Raw genomic sequence first — 15,991 nt, 5'->3', positions numbered from 1 at the left:
TCCTGTGAGTGATCTGAGTTAAGGCAAGGCCTAAACTCGGTGTCACTGCTCTCTGTCACCCCCAGCAGAACCTTGGTGACACATCCCAAACACTGGAACACCTCCACCAAACCCCTCACAAGGACCTTGGGGAAACCAAGGCATGAGGAATGGAAATTATTTGCTCAGGCACTCAGGGAGTCAATACCATACTGAAAATTAATCCAGTTTTCCAGGTTTCTATTTCCAGGGGCCTGTCAACTGGGACCTATTTCCTCCTTGCTCCTTGTGACTTTATTAAGAATGACCTTTAGAGATGATGGAGATTTTTACTGAAAGTGCTTAATCCTTTCAGGAAAACCAGAGAAGCTCACTTTTCTATAGCAAAACTCATCCAAAACTTCCTGAGGAGAAATTGTGAAGATAGGGATTAGTATAAATTATCTCATTTCAGGAAGCATTTCCATTCCTCATCCTTGGTGACACATCCCAAACGCTGGAACACCTCCACCAAACCCTTCACAAGGACTTTGGGAAACTCCTCCTGCCCCTTGCAGCTCCTGGTGCTTTTCCTCTTCAGAGCTGCCTGCTCTGCTCCACTGACCAGCCTAATTCCCTCATTCCTCTGCACCAGCTCCCTTTATTTAGCAGCTTTCTTTTCCCAGCACCGAGATCATTCCTCTGTGCTGGATGGTTAATTAACTCTCCTCCCAGCTTCTCCAGGCTCCTGTGGTGTGAGAGGGCTTGGCCCTGCAGCTCTGGCCAAGTAATCACATCCCCCAGCCCTGTCAGTGGAGGTCTGGGCTCAATTCCCCTTGGAAGATTCCAAAACAAAAACTGTTCTTTCTGAAATCCATTTCTCCCCCATTGTGGGAAACTGCTGAACATGGATTTTATACTTCCAGGGATGAGAACCAAATTTTTTTTTTCTTTTTGGCATAAATTCTAATTCAGAACAAGCTTTGCTCAGCACCAGGGCTAAGAATCCATCCTGTTCCTCCTGTGCCACAACAGCACAGGCAACTGTGCAGTTCTGTGGTGAGCCAAGGTGGGAAATTGTTCCAGCTGAAAAAGGATCATTTCCTTAACTTTGCTGGGCGACTTTTCAGCCAGCTGAGGTTGATGATGTGTTTTGGAAGCTGGAAATCAGCAGCAGGGACAAGGGGCTGCTTTTCTACAAGGATCACCCCTGAGTCACAGAATCACAGAATCTGCTGCAGGAAATAACTTGTCATTTTCCCAAAAAGATGCACATAAAACATACATTGTTTTATGGAAGAGACAAGGTTGGAAGAGACCTTCAAGATCATTGAATCCAACCCGTTCCCTGACACCTCAACTAAACCCTGGTGCCCAGTGCCACATCCAGGCTTTGTTAAACACATGTCCTGGTAAAGGAGACATTCCTGAAGGATCAGGGCCAGCCAGGCATCCTCAGAGGGAGCCACACTCATCACAGCCTTCATCTGCTCCCAGAGCTCAGCAACACCAATTACAGCACAACAGATCTGTGGTGTTTGTGAGGGTCCCCAGGACGAGGTGAGAGATGAGAATCTGACTCCATGTTCTCAGAAGGCTGATATATTATATTATATTATATTATATTATATTATATTATATTATATTATATTATATTATATTATATTATATTATATTATATTATATTATATTATATTATATTATATTATATTATATTATATTATATTATATTATATTATATTATGCCATACTAAAACTATACTAAAGAAAGAGAAAGGATACATCAGAAGCCTTAACAAGAATGAATAATAAAAACTCCTGACTCAGAGAGTCCAACACAGCTGGGTGGGATTGGCCATTAAGTTAAAACAATTAAAACAATTCACATGAAACCAATCAAACATTCACCTGTTGGTAAACCATCTCCAGACCACCTTCCAAAGCAGCAAACACAGGAGCAGCAATCAGATAATTATTGTTTTCATTCCTCTCTGAGGCTTCTCAGCTTCCCAGGAGAAAATCCTGGGCAAAGGGATTTTTCAGAAAATATCATGGACACACAGATCCACCACAGGAGAAATCTGAACCCATCCACACCCAAATCAGAGCGTGCCCATCCTCTGGAGTCCCTGCCCTGTGTAGACATGGAGAAATGGGAATTCACATCCCAGTGCAGGGCACACACAGGGGCACCACCCTCACCAGGGGAGAAACACAGCCCCAGGGAAAGCCAGACCCGCTCCCTGTGACATGTCCCTGCTTCTGCTGAGGATGGGCAGTGTCCCAGTCATTCCAGTTCATTCCCAGGGACAGTGGCCCCAAAGAGGCAGGGATAGAGTGGAAGGGATTATGTTGTGGGGTACAGCGATTTTCTGTGAGTTTGAAACACAGCCGCTCTTTTGATCGTAGTGCAGCCAGCTCTGTGTGGTTACTGCGTTCTCCTTATGTGTCAGGCACTGTATAAAGCAGATAAAAGCGTTAATTTCCGCATTTTCCCCGTTTTCCATCATTTTTGCTCGCCTCGAGGCTCCGACGGGCTGGGCCCTGCTGCGCCCTCTGCTGTTCGAGGGGAGGAATTGCACGGTCTGTCCCCGCTCCTGTCCCCTGCCCCTGCCCCTGCCCCCTGTCCCTGCCCCATCCCCTGTCCCTGCCCCATCCCCTGTCCCCGCTCCTGTCCCCTGTCCCTGCCCCTGTCCCCTGTCCCTGCCCCATCCCCTGTCCCCGCTCCGTCCCCTGTCCTCGCTCCTGTCCCCTGTCCCTGCCCCATCCCCTGTCCCTGCCCCTGCCCCATCCCCTGTCCCCGCTCCTGTCCCCTGTCCCTGCCCCATCCCCTGTCCCCGCTCCTGTCCCCTGTCCCTGCCCCATCCCCTGTCCCCGCTTCTGTCCACCCTCCTGTCACTTCTCCTATCCCCACTCCTGGCCCCAATCCTGTCCCCTGTGCCTGCTCCTGTCCCCTGTCCCTGCCCAATCCCCTGTCCCCGCTCCTGTCCCCTGCCCCATCCCCTGTCCCCGTTCCTGTCCCCTGTCCCTGCCCCGTCCCCCGTCCTCTGCCCCTATCCCCTGTCCCTATCCCCTGTTCCTCCCCCGTCCCCTGTCCCTATCCCCTGTCCCTGCCCCTGTCCACCCTCCTGTCACTTCTCCTATCCCCACTCCTGTCCCCTCTCCTGTCAGTGCTCCTGTCCCTGCCCCTGCCCCTGTCCTCTGCTCCTCACTCCTGTCTCCTCTCTTCCTCCTGCTCCTGTCTCTGCTCCTGTCCCCTGGCTCCCCCCTGCTCCTGTCCCCAGCCCTGTCCCTTCCATTCCCTGCTATCCCATCTTTCTGTGCCTGTGCTCCTCCACAGAAACATTTGAGGGGCTGCTCCTCCAGTGCTTTAGAAAATCACTACAAGTTTCATCTCACATCAGGCGTAGACGAGTCCAGAGGAGGTCACCAAGATGGTCAGAGGGAAGGAGCAGCTCTTGAGCAGGGAAAGGCTGAGAGAGCTGGGATTGCTCAGCCTGGAAAAGAGAAGGGTTTGGGGTGACCTCATTGTGGCCTTCCAGGGCTGAATGGAGCCTGCAGGAAAGATGGAGACTTTCTAGAAGAGCATGGAGTAACAAATGGGAATGGATTTAAAGTAAAGGAAGAAAGGTTTAGAGAAGATGTTAGGAGCAAGGTCTCCCCTGTGAGGATGTGAGGCCCTGGCACAGGGTGCCCAGAGCAGCTGTGGCTGCCCCTGGATCCCTGGAAATGCCCAAGACCAGGCTGGATGGGGCTTGGAGCAACCTGGGACAGTGGAAGGTGTCCCTGCCATGGCAGGGATGGAATGAGATGACTTTTAAGGTCCCTTGCAACCCAAACCATTCTGTGATTCTCTAAGTCCCAGGTTTGACACAAGCAGCACAGAGAGCTTTACCCCAATCCAGACTCTTGGCTAAACATAAGTCATCCATAGGGAAAGGAGCTTTTTAACTCCGTTGTTGTGGAAACCTCTGGGAATCCCAGCTCCAGCAGGGTGAAGAGGAGCACTTTGGGAAACCTGTGCCCAGTTCAGTGTCACTGACCAATGTCCCCAGCCAGACCCTTGCTGCTCCATGCCCACCTGGCTCCTGTCTGGCCCTGGGAACTCCTCAGGGCTGAGCTACTCTGGCTCTCATCATTTAAATCAGAGCTGGGTCTCCTGTAGCACCAACAGCAAACACAGGGAGTGAGCCCCAAGAAGCAAGGAGCAAAGGCAGTGATACCTCGGGGTGTAGCTTTATTTTTTTGCTTTTTTTCTTTATTTTTTGCTGCTTTGGTGTGTGGGTCTGGGTTTCATGTAAGGGACAGTAAGATGTGGGTCTGGGTTTCATATGAGGGGATGGTGAGCTCTGTGCACAGAGCAGGGACACAAAACAATTCCTGCTCCAGCTGGGGACCAAGGACAAATGATCCAAATCTCAGCCCAAGAGCACAAACACCGTGGGCTGAAGAGAGAAAAACAACAAGGATGGGGCTTCATAACCTAAAGCTGTAACTGGACAATGAACTCCAATATGCAAATGGAGCAGAACTGATCAAAGTGTGGGATCTGGTGACCAAGGCCTCTTCTGCTTCCATCTTGGAGCCATCCAGGCACAGCCACAGCTCTGTTACTGCCAGGGTGTGGCCTTTTGAAGGTTCTTCAGTAAATATCCTCTTTATATCTTCAATAAATCTCCTCTTTATTCCCCTAAACTCCATTTAGCCTCTGCTCCAGCTCCTTAAGGCATCAGTAGAGAGAGCAAGATGCTCAGCTGGAAGAGAAGGAAAGACAAGGAAGGAGTTTTTAATCAAGGACAGGTCAATGAGTTTCATCCCAGCTTGGAAGGAAACAGAAGCAAAAAGCCACAATTCCTCTCCATTTACAGTTTCACAAATAATGATAAATTGGTAAAGTCTAAGATGATGTTTCACTTGTGGCACTGGAAGGATTGACGTTCAAATATAACTAATCCCAGCCTAAAATTAATCATTTCAAGGATTATTTGTAGAAATCATAATGTTTGTATTCTTTTTTTTTTTTTTTTGCATCTTCTTATTTAAAATACCAGTGTGTATTTTGGTCACAGGACCCTGCTTCTCTTTGAAGCTGTGAATTAATTTTCTTTAAATCTCCATAGTACAGAAACACAAGAGTCTTGTGATTCCATAAACCAGTGAAGTCCTTCAAATTAACAGTATTTTTCCCCAAATTAAAATCCAGTCTTTTATATTGTATTTGATCTGGATACAATTTGTCAGTTAGTGATACCAAAATGCACATAACAAGAAAACCAGTGCCATCATTAAAATTATACTGTCATATTCAGATTGAGTGAGGTTAGATGATCTTAACCCCAACAGGATTCCTGCCAGCAGGTCTGGAGCTGTGCAGGGAGAGGACAGGAGGCAATTTCACAAAGAATGACAACCAGGTAAAATCCAAGATGATGTTTCATTTATGGCATTGGCAGACATTCAAATATATCAATCAAATATATCAAATTCAAATATAATTCAAATATATCAAATATATCAAATTCAAATATATCAATCCCAGCTTGAAGCCAGCCTAAAATTAACCCTTTCAAGGTCTGTTTATAGAAATCATAAATTTTTGGGGGGGTTCTTGGGTGGGTTTTTTTTCTTTTATTTTGGAGTTTTTTTTGTTTGGTTGGGGTTTTTTTTTGGTGGGTTTTTTGGGTGGTTTTTTTTATTTGTTGGTTTGGTTTTTTGGGGGAGGTGGGGTTTTTTGGGGTTTTTTTGGGGTTTTTTGGGGCTTTGTTGTTTGTTTGTTTGTTTGATTTTGTGGGGTTTTTTGTTGTTGTTGTTTGGATTTTCTGGTTTGGTTGGGTTTTTTAAATCTTTTAGCTGCTGCTGGCTGGTTATGAGGCAGTGGCTGTGGGAATAAAGGACTCCTGCACACATCCAGCAGCTCCAGGCTGCAGATATTGGTCCAGCCCTGGGGTTTCACCAGGCTGCTGAGGGTGCTGGTTACAGCACAGAACTCTTCAGACACGCTTGAAATTCATTTCCTGGCAAGACAGGAGGTGCTGAGGAGGAGGAGGAGGAGGGCAGATTTTGGGGTGAAGCTCTGCCCTGTGGGGGCTTGGGATGATGTCAAAGCTGTGAGTGGCTTTGCAGGTGAGCCCCACCGGGCATCCTGCACTGCCGAACATTTCCAGCTGTGGCTGTTCTGGGTTTGTGGGGCAGATCTGGGCATTGCCCGGCTGACCCCGGGGGAGGCAGCCCCGAGGCCATGGGATGTTCAGCTCTGCTGGATCTCCATAGAGGGGGCCAGGAATGCACGGGGAACAAAGCCCAGGGCTGCACAGAGCAAAGGATGAAGGGCAGCGGAGTTTGATAACCACATTAAAGCACTACCAACATCTGTTCAAGGCAAAGACAACACTATCTGCAGGAATTAACCTCCTGAACCACTTAATCATTAACCTCAGCAGAGGGAAAGTTGGACAACAAGAGCCCTATTTGTCAGGAGAGATGCAGTGAGCAATATTTTACTGGGAACAGCGTGAGAAGGGCTTGCCCAGCTTTATACATTTTAAACACAGAATATATTTGTGTGGGAAACAAGGAGACAATGGGTGTAAATAAACAGATGATCCTACCTTGAAGCCTTCATCCATTTATCCTGTTCAAAGTGGCTCGAAATGGTTTGTCCTGTGTTTCCTCCAAACAAGCAGAGATGCTTCAGTTCTCACTCAGGAATATTCCTGGCCATGGAAAGAATTACAAATGAATAGGATGTCACAATTTTAAACTTGCACCCATATCCCAAAGTTTGCTACTGCAAAACAAATCAGGGATTGTTGCTGTGCAAGAAGCAGCAGGGCTAGAGAAGTAAAGTGGTTTTGTTTAATGATTATTTGTTTCTGTAGACTGTCACCCATTCAGCTATCCTGCTGTAAACCAGCCAAATGCCTTTCCTCCACATGGGGACAGCATGTAGGGATTTTTTATTTCTTTGGGGTCTGATTTTGTTTTCCAAAGGAGGAAAGGATTTGATTCCTTCAAACTTCACGGCTCCAGATTTGTGGCAGAGCTGCACTGAGGCTGGCAGTTCATTTCTCTGGAGCTCAGGTAATCATTTACCCAGGGGTGTAAAGCTCTGCCACATAAGAATGCTGCTGTTTAACACCCACTTTGCAGCAGCCCCAGTGGCCACACAAGGTGTGCATAATCAGGGCCCAGATGTCTGCTTGGATATTGCCACAGTTGGAGGGGAAAGAAGGAGGAAAGAAAACTAAAAAGGAGCTTGGGAAGAGGAAGGACTGAAAGGCTGCAAACAGAACCTGCTCCAGTCCAAGAGCTGTGTAATAAAAAAATTGGGTTGTGCCAGAAATGGCCCAAGGTCTCCACCCAAAAGACTACACTCCATTAAAATATATTTTCCAGCTTATTCCCTACTGTCCACATGGGGGGTTCCTGTCTGCTACTACTTAAACTTCCCTAATTAAAATAGAATTATGATGTCTGTGGTGGGGGAAAAGGGAGGGTTTCACACCAAGGGAGGGTTTCACACCAAGGGAGGAAGAAGGAAGATCTCAGCCACTTTTTTCTGGGTTATTTTTCTATTAGTCAGCAAGCTGAAGGGTTTTGGTACAAAGCCTCACATGTGTCAAAGCCAGGACCAGGGCAGCATCACACAACCAGGCCCTGAGATTCTCTCTCTCACACAGCAGCATGACCTTAAATCAGCTGAAACCACAGTGTCTACCTTGGCTTTTATTCATTCCATTACAAAACAGATTGGTAACTTGAACAAAAAGGAAAAGTAATGGTTAATTTTTCAATAAATGGTACAATATTTACACCCTTCTACAAAAATCATCATTGAATGGACGTAGAAACTGAATTTTCCATTCAGATGAGGGTTCAGACTGGACAAAATGTGGATTTTACCTGGTCTGGAGGCACCATCCCTGTGTGGCCTCCCTTACCTGTGCCTGTCAGACTTGAGGCAGAGCCATACCAGCCCAACACTAATTACACATTATTTTAGCCATGAATTATGCCCCCAACTTGCCTGACCTTAATGCTTGCAGTGTGATTAGTGGTGTGCTGACAAAAATTCGAAAAGAACCATCATAATTACCCATTTTTAAATCAGTAAAAGGTAAACAGAGTTATCTCCCCAAAGATTTAGGTTTACCAACACACTGGCAAGATGCTCCTCTGGTCAAGGCATCCTGAAGAAATGTTCCTCAGACAATTCATTTCTCCAGCAGGATGATCCATCACAGTCTGCACTGCCACAAATTGATTTCTTGTGGTTCATCGTGGTAATTTCATCCTTGCTGCTGTCCCTTGCTGCTCTTCAGAGGCTGAGCTGCATCACTGCTTTTTAAACTGCTGTTTGTGGAGGAAACCAAGCTGGAGCAGCAGACAAGGCCCTCATTAAGGTGGATAATTAATTAGAACTTTGCAGCCCTCCCTTTGTACAGGGCAGGGAGCTGGGTGCCCCCTCACCTGAGCTCTCTTGCACAGGCACCTGCTGCTCATAATTAAGATCCAATGCCCCAATTTGCATATCCTGGTTTCTCTCACTCAGCTCCAGAGACAAAGGCCAGCCTTTGCTGCAGGGAGCAGCAGCTCCAGGGAAATGCTGCTCCTGGCCAGCTGCTCCTGCTGAAGGCACCAAGCACCAGAGGGTTTCTATTTAAAAACGATGTGTTTGGGCTGGACTTGAAGAAAAGCACGTGGTGATTTCCCCCTCGGGGGGATAATAGGCTTTTCATGAGATGACAAGTGGCAGAACATGCCATAAACTCCAGGGCAGGCTTTGTTTGAGGCTGGCAGAGCTCAGCAGTGAACTTGAGGTGTCCCTTCCCTCCCTTCCTGCATGGGCTGGAGAGAAGGATCACATCCACTTCATTTTCTTATGAAATTGCACTGTAGAGCCTGATCCTCCTTGCCTTTACTCAGGAAAATGCTTCTTGCTGTGCCTGGAAACAGAGCCAAGGGTGTGCACCTGGTGTGGGGAGAGCAGACACCTCCCAAACCAGCAGGGACACCTCACCCTCCATCCACAATTCATGTCCTGGTCCTGCCTTTGACACATGTGAGGCTTTGTACCAAAACCCTTCAGCTTGCTGACTAATAGAAAAATAATTATTAGAAAAAAGCGGCTGAGATCTTCCTTCTTCCTCCCTTGGTGTGAAACCATCCCTTTTCCCTCCACCACAGACATTATAATTCTTTTTTAAGACCTGGAGTCCACAATTCAGAGAGGTGAATATGGCACAGGAGAAAAGCACTGGGAGCCAGCTGAGAATCTCTGAAAATCCAGCCCCAAATGCCACATATTCCTCTGTGGGGCAAATGAAACAGGCAGCTCCCTCTGGTCCTTCAGAGAGAGGGTTTTCCACGTTCACACCTTTGCTGCAGAGCTGGCACAGCTGAGAGCTGCTCCTCAGCTTTTGGGGGATGCTGAGAGCCAGCCTGGATCTCCTGCTAACAGCTCAACTGTTCCTCTCTGCATTTTTCCTCCAGGTTGCCCCAGGACAAGACACAGCTTTTGCTGGAAGCCTTTTAGAGCCCTCACTGGGTTTAAACCAGTCCTCCAGATGATCAAATTGATTCTAAGCCTGGTTTAGTCACCTACCAAATGGAGGCTAAGCCAAAACAGCTGCCACAGGGCAGGATCTCAGTGGTGGTGGGATTTGGATCTACAGCTTGTTTCAGCTCTTTTCCAAACCCAGAATTTACATTCAAATGCTTTCACCTTGAATTCAAGAAAAGGAATAAAAACAAAGCCATGAAAGGAAACACAGTAGGGAGAATACAGGGTGGCCTCAGTACAAATATCAATTTATAATGTAAATCCACAGGGATCTGCAGGAAGGCCCAGGAGTGGTGGTGCACAGCCAGATCAACAGAGACCATGACTGGGATGCAGGTCATGATGCCCCTGCTTTGCTCCTTAGCTGAAGAGAAGAAAAATTGACTTTCATTCACATTTTACTGCTTGCTCTGTGCTTTACTCCCATTTTTAGATGAGCTGATCTAAAAAGTGAGGGCTGCTCTCTCCAAAGCCTCCCAGTTTTGCCCAGCAAAATGAGGTGGCATTCAAGACAGAGAATCTTGGGGCTGCCTCTGAGATCCTTTCCACATGTCCCCTTTGGAAACATCCTTCCTTTTTCCTTAACAAAAAAAACCATCAGCTATATATAAAATGCATTTTTCTACTTCTTAAACTTCTAACCAGAGAACAGATCTTATATTGGATCTGGAGTGATAAGGCAGATACACCTGAGGGCTGATCCAGCTTGGAAGTTCCTCTTTTGAAGGGTGAAAGCAAATTTACAGTTTGTGTAGAGCGAAGTTACTCAGTGAGTAACAATTATCTAACAGTAAAGTTACCTAAACTCATGATTGTACCTGGAAATAATAAGCTGATGGGTAATTAACTGCTTACATTTAAGAGAAAACAGAAAACAAGCTAATTTCTGATGGAATTAACTGCTACTGAACTTCATTTAAAAAAAATTAAGACACTTCAGAACCAGACATGGAAATGGTACATAATTCATTATCTGAGACACAACTTCAGAACCCATCCCTGGGAGTACCTGTTCAGCAGCCTGTGGCAAATGAAGAAGACAAAGAAAAACATTGCACTGGGAGTCATTAATTGAATTAATTAACCTAGTGACATTGTCATAGGAAGAATTTATCTGGCAACCAGCAGGAGCAGATCTCCAATCATTTCACCATGGCTAACAGATTAACACTCACAGGAGCCCCTGGCAGCTGGCTGTGAACACTGCAAATTATCAGAAATTAATTAGCCAAATGCTGTGCACCCATGTGGATATTTTTGGGTTTAAGTAAAGATTATGAAGCCAATAGCTCATCTGATGATTTATTGAGAGGAAACATCTTTGTTTGAACAAATAGGTTGCAGCATGGCTTTCTAATGAGAAAAATAGGGGGGAAAAGGGGGGGAAACTTAGAGCAAAACCATAGTTACAAAAGCCAAACACTTGTAAACAGGAATTAAACAATCCCCTCTGAAAAAAGGTTTATATACAAATTGTTTCAGAAAGATCTATTTTTTTGAGAGCAGAAATAATTATTTTTGCATACTTACAGCATAATTAAGTTTCCTCCTTCAATATATTAAGCTGGGATTTAAATATTCAGAAGCACTTCTGCAAGATGGATTTGTTCATCCAGATGTTAATGGCTGTATCACACATGAAAAACAGAATTTTAAGGAAACTGGGAGAGCAACATAAAATTTAACCTAAATTTTTTCTGCAATCTCTTGTCAGAGTAACAAGCAACATAACCAAAGCACTTTGGAAAGACTCCTTTTGATACTACAGTTCTTCTTAGGAGTAGCCAAGGACTTGCCTAAAATAAAACCTTAATTTCCATGTGATTTAACCAAGAGTAAAACAGATTCATTCTCACAGATGGGTTTCAATTGTCACCTTCAAAAACTCGATTACTTCCACCTTACAGTGTTTTGTTTGATTTTTATTTAGGTGGACTTGGAAAAGGATGAAGTTTTTAAACATGCAAAATGTTTAAAAACTTTTAACTTTTTAAAACCTTAACCATCAGTTGGGAAGTGCAATGTACCTGTATTTAAGAACCTCAATAATCCATGTTTTTTGGAAGAGTGGGGTTTACAGAATACAAACAGTAACCAATTTAGCCCAAGAATATCCAGATATTCACCCAGACACAGAGCTGCTGAGAAGGGAAAAGGAGAGCAGGGAGGAAAGAACAGGAGAACAGAAGGATTAGAGTGGAAGAGGTGTGGAAACACAGAGGGGATGTTACTGACACTGAGTCCTGAGGCTCTGGGAAGGTGATCCCAGGTTTGAAATAATATCTTGTGAGAGACCCCAGGGGAAACAGTGCTGGCCAGGTCATCATTCCAGGCTAATGTGGTGCTCTTCCCCGGGGAGCTGCAGCCTCACAGGCTCAGGTTTCCAGTCCCCTGGGGGACAGGAGGCTCAGAGGGCCTTGCTGAGGACAAGGCAGCCCTGGGAGCTGGGAAGGGGCAGCAGAGGTGGGTGTGGAGCTGCCCAAACTCATCTGGGGCAGGCAAGGGGAAGGGTGAGTGATGCTCTCCCTGCTCTCAGTGAGAGCAAAATCAGCCCAAAATGAAGGAGCACTGGGCCAAGCTGCCCCCACTGAGCTCCTAATCACAGGTGTGGAAACCTGGAATTGCTCAGGCTGGGAATGAGCTCTGAAATGACCAAGTCCAACCATCAGCCCAGCAGCAGCACTGTCCTCAGGTGCCACCTCCACACGTTCTTTGGACACTTCCAGGGATGGTGACTCCACTGAACTCCCTGTTCAACCCTTTGCACAATGAAATTTTTCCTAATTTTCAACTGAAACCTCCCCTGGCACAACCTGGGGCTGTTTCCTCCTACATTGCCACTCACTACCAGTGAGAAGAACCTGACACTCACAGGCACCAGCTCAGCACCCTCATTTGTGCTTGGTTGAATATAAAAACTCCTCTGTGTAGAAAATTGGAGGTTCCCAATGTTACATTCATGGGAGCAACGCTTCCATCACAGAAACTCCTCTAGAGCAGAATCCTACCCAAAAAATTGGGATATTCTGCCAATTTTGCCTATTCCCTGGCAGGTTTACAGAAAATGTGCAGGCAGCTGAGGAGCCCTGCCTGGAAAAAAGGCCACACCTAGAAACCTGGAGCTCTCAGTGCAGTAAAGCAGCTTTAAAAGCCTGCTATTTTCCAGTGTGTTCCCATGCACCAGCTCAGCACCCTCATTTGTGCTTGGTTGAATAGAAAAACTCCTCTGTGTAAGAAATTGGAGGTTCCCAATGTTACATTCATGGGAACAACGCTTCCATCACAGAAACCCCTCTAGAGCAGAAAGCTCTGTGCCAATCCCTACCCAAAAAATTGGGATATTCTGCCAATTTTGCCTATTCCCTGGCAGGTTTACAGAAAATGTGCAGGCAGCTGAGGAGCTCTGCCTGGAAAACAGGGCACACCTAGAAACCTGGAGCTCTCAGACACCACCAGCTCTCAGTGCAGTAAAGCAGCTTTAAAAGCCTGCTATTTTCCAGTGTATTCCATGCACCAGCTCAGCACCCTCATTTGTGCTTGGCTGAATATAAAAACTCCTCTGTGTAGGAAATTGGAGGTTCCCAATGTTACATTCATGGGAGCAACGCTTCCATCACAGAAACTCCTCTAAAGCAGAATGCTCTGTGCCAATCCCTACCCAAAAAATTGGGATATTCTGCCAATTTTGCCTATTCCCTGGCAGGTTTACAGAAAATGTGCAGGCAGCTGAGGAGCCCTGCTTGGAAAACAGGGCACACCTAGAAACCTGGAGCTCTCAGTGCAGTAAAGCAGCTTTAAAAGCCTGCTATTTTCCAGTGTATTCCCATGCCTCTGCCAGGGGATGTACAGGCACTTGTTAACATGTGTACTGCTCTAATTTTAAACAGCTGCTTCTCCTCCTGTGCTTGGCAAGAGGCTTAGGGGATAAATACTGCAGAAGTAAGAGAAAAGGCAGCTTCTTGAAAGCTGATAACCTCAGTTTCTTGCTTCTTGAGAAGCCACTTTATCACAGCATGGATCTGGTTGTTGCATGGCACAAAACACCAACTCAGGGACTTACAATTAAACTCCTAAATCCATATTCATGCAACAACAACAAAAAAAAAAGCAAATGCCTTCATTTTTTAAATGTTGATTTCTCATTGCCTGGCTGTAAAATCCTGAACTTTATACCATTATATGTACGTATACATTACTTCTTTTTATTTTCCTGCATATAAGATGTTGCCTGCTTAACTGCACTGAGAAAGAATGAGAAAAGGCTCCAAGAATAAGATGGCTAAACAGAAAAACATAGAGAACTTAATTATGGGATAATTTGCTTAAGACTGGAATATTCTTCAGCTATTTTTTACTATTATATCTTGCCTTGTTTGAATTCTCAAAGACCTCTTTCAATCATTTTTCCTACAGGACTGTCATAATGTCCAAACTACATATATAAATATATTTTTAAATAAAGCCATCAATTATTTTAAAAGAAAAAAAAAAGAGAAAATAGCCTTGCAAAAGCAGCTGCAGCTGAACTCTTCTCTGCATAAACTTGTTGGACATTTCTAATTATCCAGCACTCCAAGGAAAGTGAAACACATCCCTACTCCAAGCAGGTGTATCAAGATTTACAAGGAGTTTTTGCTGCAATCCTTGTGTGTGGATGCTCAGGCATGGAAGAAGGCTGGGGTTCAGCCTGAGAACAGCTTTGGAATCCCTGTGGAAATGTTGTGTCTCATGTCCTGAGCGTGGCACTGAGCCAGAAGTAGAGGGAACAACTCTGCTGTGAGAGGAGCCTTTCTCCTCAGGTGTGTGAAACCCAGGGGTTTGCATTTTTCAGGGTTTTTTTGGCCAGATCTGTACTTTCAAACAGATACAAAGATACACAGGTGTGTGATTTCTTTTGTGGCTCCTATCTGAAGCCCTCCTGTGTGCAATGTGTGCTTGTTCTTACATCACAAAAGCATCCTTGATGTGCCTTCAGCTCCTCACACCCAACAGAAATCATCTTCCCAAGGGCTTCCCCAGTGAAAAGGCTGCAAAACCCACTCTCTGCCCGAGTTTTACTGTGCCCACATGTGTTCTGCCTCCCCCTGCCCATTATCAAGCACAGGATGTAAAACCAAACTGGGGAAATGCAGCCACTTTAACCAGAGATTTTCAGAAAAATATGGGTTTTGTCCTGCTGCACTTTGCTGGGTGACTACAGGGTCACCACCCACCCCAAGGGCAGAAAAATCAGCACTGGCTTTACAGAAGTGAGTTTTTAACTTGGTATTAACACAGAAAACAGTGGCTCAACACCCATTATAAAAACCCGTTAAAGTCTTCATTTTTCTATAAATTACATATATATATATATAAAATATTTATATAAATCTATATAATACAGATATAAATATATATAATATTTTAAATAATACATTAAAATTATATAACTAATAATTTAATTTTAATTATATATAACAAATTATTAATATAATAATTTGTTATTATATTAATATAATATCATTATATTAATATATTGTATAATATAAATTATATTATATTACATTATATACAATATATTATTAATATACTGCATATAATATAAATTATAATATATTATTAATATATTAATGTGTTAATACTTTGTTATATAATAATTTAATAATTAAAATTATTATATAACAAATTAATTTAAAGTAATAATTTAAAAATTATATAAATATATAAATATACATTATATTTTTATATAATGTTTATATATAAATATTTTATTTATTTATTTAAATAGAATTTTTATATTAAAATATTAAAATTATATTTCAACTATATATATTATATAGATATTATAATTGTACGATCATGTTTTATAATATATCTATATTATATAGTATTATAATTATAATATATTTATATCATATATAAATTAATATATAATTAGAAGAACTATATTTAATTCATATTTTAAATTATTTAAAATTATAGATAAGTTACATATATTATATTATCTATGAATTTTTAAATATAAATTTTAAATATAAATATTTTGATCTAAATTCCCATGGAACAGATAGGATTATTTGTATCATTTATCCAGTTTTCCATTGAGTATCCAGGTCATACATTGCATTTTCTGTTGAGGAGTTACTGGCAATGCTCATTTGCATCTGCAGCTACTGAGGATGTATAACTGAAACAGCAGCAGGCAGTTCATGCAAAAACAACTTACTATGGTTTTACCAAAGCATTTTTTCTGCCTAAATATGATGGTTTAGTAAAATATTAACTGGATGATGAAAAACTTGGGAGCAGGCCATATTAGGGTTATTTCCCCCTTTTATTTGAGCACATTGATGAGACAGAGCTGCTCTGAGATGTGCTTTTTGAGGAGAAACTTCTCCCAGCAGATTTTTAGGATAATTTACTGCTTATTATATTCAGGCAATATACACATGGTATTATTCCTCACAGATTTCTGCTTTCTTGAACAAAGGC

At 43.7% G+C, this 15,991-nt stretch overlaps 1 long non-coding RNA gene across 5 annotated transcripts in view; it reads right to left on the bottom strand.

Moving 5' to 3' along the window:
* Positions 1 to 3,232: 3,232 nt before the first annotated feature.
* Positions 3,233 to 15,991, bottom strand: part of LOC129125633 (uncharacterized) — a 37,791-nt gene continuing 25,032 nt past the window's right edge. For all 5 annotated transcript variants that reach the window (XR_013184301.1, XR_013184302.1, XR_013184300.1 and 2 more), the window contains 3 exons: positions 11,051 to 11,146; positions 6,567 to 6,671; positions 3,233 to 4,712 (listed from right to left, as the gene is read on the bottom strand). This is a non-coding gene — a long non-coding RNA (uncharacterized LOC129125633). The remainder of the gene's footprint in view (positions 4,713 to 6,566; positions 6,672 to 11,050; positions 11,147 to 15,991) is intronic.

The sequence above is a fragment of the Agelaius phoeniceus genome, chromosome 14, assembly GCF_051311805.1.
Source record: "Agelaius phoeniceus isolate bAgePho1 chromosome 14, bAgePho1.hap1, whole genome shotgun sequence".
Classification (NCBI taxonomy): Eukaryota; Metazoa; Chordata; class Aves; order Passeriformes; family Icteridae; genus Agelaius; species Agelaius phoeniceus.
This window is presented reverse-complemented; position numbering and strand designations above follow the sequence as displayed.